The sequence below is a fragment of the Bidens hawaiensis genome, unplaced genomic scaffold (assembly GCF_021521415.1).
Source record: "Bidens hawaiensis isolate Kalapana, Puna unplaced genomic scaffold, B.hawaiensis_p1.1 tig00006604_1, whole genome shotgun sequence".
Classification (NCBI taxonomy): domain Eukaryota; kingdom Viridiplantae; phylum Streptophyta; class Magnoliopsida; order Asterales; family Asteraceae; genus Bidens; species Bidens hawaiensis.
Window position 1 is genome coordinate 509,200 of NW_027491445.1, and position 6,795 is coordinate 515,994.

Genomic DNA, 6,795 nt, shown 5'->3' on the forward strand with positions numbered 1-6,795 from the left:
AATTGTGACATATTTAAAAATATTTACAATTTTAAAATCAAAAGGATAAAAATTACTCAAAAGCAATCATGCCAAGCGACATTACAAGATATAGAAATCTGACACTGTCAAAAGCTTCTGTAAAGAGATCTGCAAAGTTGTAATCGATATAGACCCTTTGGATATTAGCAAGTTTATGATCAAAAAAATCACGGATGAAGTGCATTCGGATGTCAATGTTTTTTGTCTTCGAGTGCTAGACCGGGTTTTTCACAATAGCAACCGCAGCCTCGTTATCACATTTGATCGGGGTGTTAAACAAATTCAAACTGTAATCCAATAGCTGATGCTAGATCCAATTCACTTTAGAGCAGCAGCTGGATGCGGCAATGTACTCATCTTCAGCGGTTGATGTGGATACGATAACCTACTTCTTGCACTGCCAAGATATTAACATATACCCAGGAATTGGCATCCTCCTGAAGTTGACTTTCGATCGAGATTGCATCCTTCATAACACTATTGGTATATGCATGCAATACCAAAGGAGACTCTTTTAGATACCACAAAACCAAGCGAGGCTTTCCTTTGAGATATCGAAAGATATGTTTGACGGCGGTTAAGTTGGATTCTTTTGGATCCGACTGATATCTTGCACATTAACAAACAGGGAGCATGATGTCCGGTCTGCTTGTAGTGAGATACATTAGGGAGCCAATGTTTGACCTGTAAAGATTTTGATCGACTGGCTTTCCCTGGATCAGGAACTAGGACAGGCCGAGTAGCAGTCAGAGTTAGAAATGTAGATGCATCCTTAAACCCAAATTTTTGAACAATGTCTTGGACATATTTTTCCTGGTGTATCAAAATGTCGTCCGTATTTTGATAAATTTGTAATCCCAGGAAGAATGTCATCTCTCCCAACGAACTCATCTCAAACCGACACTGCATAACCTCATAATACTCCTTACACAGTTTATCAATCGTTGACCTAAAGATAATGTTGTCAACATAAACTTGGACCATGATCAGATCATCACCAACCTTCTTGACAAAGAGTGTATGGTCAATGAAACCTCTTCTGTAGCCATGCTTTTATAGATGTTCAACAAGAGTGGTATACCATGCGTGGGGTGCTTGTGAAGGCCATAGAGAGCTTTGTCAAGTCGATAGACGTATTCAGGATGATCAGGATCCTCAAAACCTGGAGGTTGCTTGACACAAATATATTCTTTCACTTTCCCATACAAAAAGGCGGCCTTCACATCCATTTGATAAACCTTGAAGTTCATGTATGAAGCATAGGCCAAAAAGAGACGAATTGCCTCAAGCCTAGCCAAAGGAGCATAAACTTCATCATAATCAAGACCCTCACGCTACGAGAAGCCTTGTACAACCAACCTGGCTTTATTTCTTATAATCACCCCCCTGTCATCCTTCTTATTTCTGAACACCCACCTCATTCCAATCGACTTCTTATTCATAGGCTTCTTGACTAACTTCCAAACTCTCAGCTTCTTGAATTGCAACAGCTCTTCTTGCATTGCTTCAACCCAGGAATTCTCCCTCATTGCCATATTGTAGTATTTGGGTTCATCTATAAAATAAAACAAGCAAAAAGACATCTGTTAATTGTACCAAATGTGCTGCGAGTTTGGACGCCAGCCGAATGATCTCCTTTGATATTCTCAGTCGGGTGAGTCCGATGAATTGCCAGTTGAGGAATCGGATCAACTGGATCGATTGGAGTAGTTTGTAGCTCCACATATAAACTTTCTAGGGGATGAAAAACGGAAGGTGCATTGATAAGAACATCAGTGGGTGGTTGAACGGATTCTAGTTGGTCAACCACATGTTCTTGATCAATGGGTCCATCCGATAGAGTCTCATAGAACGGAACAACAATAGCTTGAACTGGTGTGGAGTCGGTGTTATCAGAAGTACCGACGAGAACGTCGTTTGCAGCAGTCTCTTCGGCAACAACCTGAATGTCTTTTGAAGAGGGAGGTGTGGGAATTGACTCAACCAAAATAGAATCTACCTGAAGATTCTCCATAGGCTCGTTTGCTCATTGTCAACGTTGTCAGCCGACATAAATGAATCTGAATATGATATAGATGCATCTTCAACATTGACCAATTCAATGGTGTCTGCTGGAGGAGGCATTGGATTAACTATAACCGGTTGAGGTGCTATTGATGGTACATTCCTATTTGGAGGACCAGCAGCCAGACTGATCTCTTCCAGGTTTCTTAACACATATTGCATTAAGATTGATGAGTATCTGTGATATGGACTGGTGCAGCTGCAACTTGAGGGGCAACATGTGGGACATATACTCCACGAAACTGATGAAACAAACCTTCATAATCGAACATCCAATTCGCATCTGTGCGTGCATCTGTTTAATTCATTTCTTACCAGTCAATCTTGTAAGATTCCACAATCACTTTGGCACGTTTATTGTAAACCCGATAAGCACTCTTGTGAACGACATATCCCACAAAGTAGCACTCATCCACCTTCTTTGCAAATTTGGAGGTTGAGTTGGCGTTTGATTGGAGCAAAGTGCATGGACATCCAAATGTTATAAAATAGTTGACTCGCGGTTTCGTCCCATAGTAGACTTCATAAGGAGTCTTGTTCAGCAACACACGGCACTGGGTGAAGCTAGCTGCGTTGAGAGCTTCTCCCAGAAGATCAATGGAAGTTTAGAATATGAGAGCATTGTTCGTGCAGCTTCAATAAGTGTTCTGTTCCATCTTTCAGCAACCCTGTTTTGTTCTGGAGTATATGGAGCGCTGAACTGACGAAGTATCCCCTTGCTATGGCAAAAATCATCCACAGATTTGTTACAAAATTCTGTTCCATTGTCATTTTTGATGCATTTGACCCTTTTATTAGTTTGGTTCTCCACGAGTGTTATAAACCGTATCAGAAATTGAGCTGTCTCATCTTTGTGACCTAGCAAGAAAGTCCAGTTGAAACGAGAGAAATCGTCAGTAATAACTAGAAATAGGCTTTTCGGTCTATTGTCATTGGTTGAATGGGACCAAAGAGGTCCATATGTAATAGCTGAAGAATTGAATCTATGGTAATGAAAAGGATTAATAGGAAAAGGATTAATAGGAAAACCCCTCACATGTTCACCTTTAACCAACATGTTCAAGATTTTAAAGTTGACATGACCCAGTCGTCGATGCCATAGAGATGAGTCATTCTCCAAGGCTTTGGATAGCAAACAAGAAGCAATTTGTAAAGAGTAAGTACTTTTCATGTCCATATACATGTCATTGTGCCTCGGAGTACGCATCAAGATCCATTCTTCCAGGACTTTATAGCCATGTTTCAAAATATGACACTTATTTTCAGTAAAAAAGAGTAGAGTATTGCTTATCGTATATCTGGGAGACACTGAGCAGGTTGTGGTTCAACTGTTCCACAAGGTTCACATCTTCAAAGGTTAATGTGTCATTTGAAACATTCCCTTGCTTTGTTATTTTCCCTCCCACATCACTAGCAAAGGAAACGTGTCAACCATCGAATGGTTTAACATCTAACAACAGAGATTCGTCTCCTATCATATGTCGGGTGCAGCCACTGTTTAAGTACCAAATACTGTTAACAGGACTTCTTGACTGACCCTACACACATGAATGGCTAGTTAGAGGTGGGTCCCGAGACATGTTGTCTCGGGAAGATTAACCAAAAAATCACCAAATTTTATCTTGTTTTTAAAAATGAAATTTTTTGGTGAGTCAGAATCTGAAGACCAATCCCGTGAAAGAGATGAAGATGCATGCTTTCGATTTTGAGAAGATTTTCTGCATTGTCTCCTTTTTGGTTTTAAAACAAAATCCTCAGAATTTCAACCTTTGTATTTTTCCTCTTGAAGGTCGAGAGATCCTTCACTAACCCCACCAAGGCTTTGTCGTGAACGTCTTCAAGACCATGGATCTTTGGGGCTACATCTATTACCTTTTCTAACACCTTTGAGCTCTTAGATGTAGTATTTTTTAAAGCATCAAGATAAGTCTTTCCTCCTTTATGCTCCGGTAAAACGTTCACATTCTGACGAGACTCTGCAGCCTTTGGTCTATGTCCTCCTTCATTTTTCTTCTCCTTTCTAACCCCGTTAAAACAATTACCCGACCCTCCATAACCCGACCCCCCCCCAGTGAAATAGGCGACATTCACTGAGAGTTTATTTCTCCCTAACTTCACCTTTTGTAACTTTCTTTCCATCTCAACCTTGTCCTTAACATTACTAAAGGAAACGAAACCAAAACAGCTACCTTCTTTGTCTCTTTTCCTAGCGATATAACTCCTTACAACTCTTCCATATTCTTTGAAAACCTCCTCTAGCTCCTTCCTACTACAGTTATCACGTAGATTTGAAACGAAAAATCTCGTCTCCCCTTTTTTATAATATTGATATTTGCTAATAAATTTTAATAATTAAGTATTTAAAAAAGTGTAAAAACACAATCTTGTTTACTTTTTTTTAACACGCTGGTATGAATTTTATTAAAAACAAAGTTTAAAACAAAATATTTTTAAAATAAAATAAATATTACTCATTACCGATTAAAATTATATATATATATATATATATATATATTGTTCATTTTAAATAAAGAAATTATTTTTTATATATCTAATCAGTTTTAATTAAAAAACTAACAATTATAGAATATATTTATTTTATAAAAAAATAGTGAATGTTGGGTTGCTAATAAGTGTAGAAAGTTTAGTTTAGCGGCGGGGAGTTGGTGGACCATATATTTGCGTCACGCTACGTTGGGAGCATGGTGTGGCATTGGATTGGCAGGCGTTGTAACATTCAAATTTTCTATATCAAAGATGTTCAAGAGTTATTTGTGGCTGTCAAACAGGTTCCTGAGGTGGAGCATAAAAGAAAATTTGTTTACTCCATTGTGATGGCTGCTATTTGGTGTTAATGGGAAACACAAAACGAGTTCATCTTCGAAAATAAACTGGCAAAGATTGATAAAGTGCTTGGAGACATAAAGGTTTTGATTTTCTTATGGATAAAAAATAGGGCAAATTGTTTGAGTCTAGATTGGAATGGATGGAAATCGATAGTGATGTAATTTATGTTGGTTTGTTTGTGCTTCCAGCCCTTGTTACTTTCTTGGTAGGAAGGGATTTTGGTTGTTTTTGTTATGAAAGTTGCTGATAAAAAACAAAAGTTGGGTTGGTAGGTTAAAGAGAGAAATTAGTTTCATAATAAAGATTGGATTTAGTTGATTTGTGAATGAGAATAGTTTTAAGGGGCGTTTATTGAATTTAATGGGTTTCTTAATGATCAGTATTATTGTAACGAGTTTTTGAGTCGGTTTACACTTACAATAATAAAGCAACCAAAAATGTGCCTTGAAGTGGCATTAGAGCATGGTGTAATCACAGTCCGAACTCAATGTACCCAGGATTATAACCAAGATCTAGCTGTCACATGGAAGCGTATTTGCGTCGTGGAGAGATCTAAGGACAACCTATCAAAGATGCCAAGGAAGATCTAAAGATTGCCGACCTATTGCTTCAAGCAGTTGCGTACAATCTTGTTTTTGTAATTTTGGGAACTGTGGAACAAAAGCAGAATCATACTTGCTACCAAGTTAAGACCAAAAGACCAATATTCAATTTTCTCGATTAAACGATTCAAATTTCATTTTTAAGTTGGAAATCAAATCTAATCTGTGATCTGAATGACTATATTAAGAAACGAAGATAATCAATGGCTGATGGACAAGAAAAATCGAGTTGCAGCTATGGTTTCAAAAGTATGGGGGTGATTATTGGTAATTTTGGACCATATATTCACAAGTCAGGGAATATGGAATGACCTAAGTTGACAAGTTAATCTAGTTGGTTTAGTTTCTAATTGCAATAGTATCATTATGGTAATGTCTTGGTCACTAAGCTAAGGTTAGATTTATAACCCGAAGACCAATGTTTGTTTTTCTCGATTAAACGATTCAAATTTCGATTTTAAGTTGGATATCAAATCTTATCGATAACCTTAGTTGTTCCCAATGTATCGATCAACTTAAGATGTTTCCAAGATAGTGCTTTGGTTGCTCGAAATGGATATGACTTTGATCATTGATGGGTTTCGAACCTGCCGAAACAATTTATTAGTCGTCGGTCTCCTTCTTAATCACGACTTCTCCGAAAATCGATCCCTCCTTATCGATCATGGCTTTGATCAACAAACACCAAGAGTTTAACTGCACCAATAGCGAATATGGAAACTTAAATATATGTTACAAGCTTGTTCGATTTAGACCCATAACTAAATCGAATCATTTACTGGCTCCCTCCACCAATGTTCCTGAACTCTAAGCTGATCTAATTTTGAAATCAAAATTTAAGAAGATCGTGAGGCTTATAAAGATTGACAATGACGAGACAATATGTTACCTCACTAGAAGTGTACTAAAAATGTTTATCAACCCAATGATTGAGGGATGATATATCATTTTAAGAGGGGAAATAAAAACGTGTAGAGTAGGTATATGTGAATAGACATAACAAGTCAATAACCTACATTTGAGAACATAAATGTTTTTGACATTTTATTCAATGAGCATAACTATGCATATAACTATTTAAATCTAACAACCACCATTTTGTCCCCTTTATTGATTGACCACAACGTTACCATTTATTACTAGGTGTGCACCCAAAACCGAAATCCGGGTTCGATTTTAAGAAACCAATCACTTCGGTTTTTCATGTTTTTGATTTTACAGATGGATTCGTTTTGACTGTAGATTAGATTTTAGTTTTATA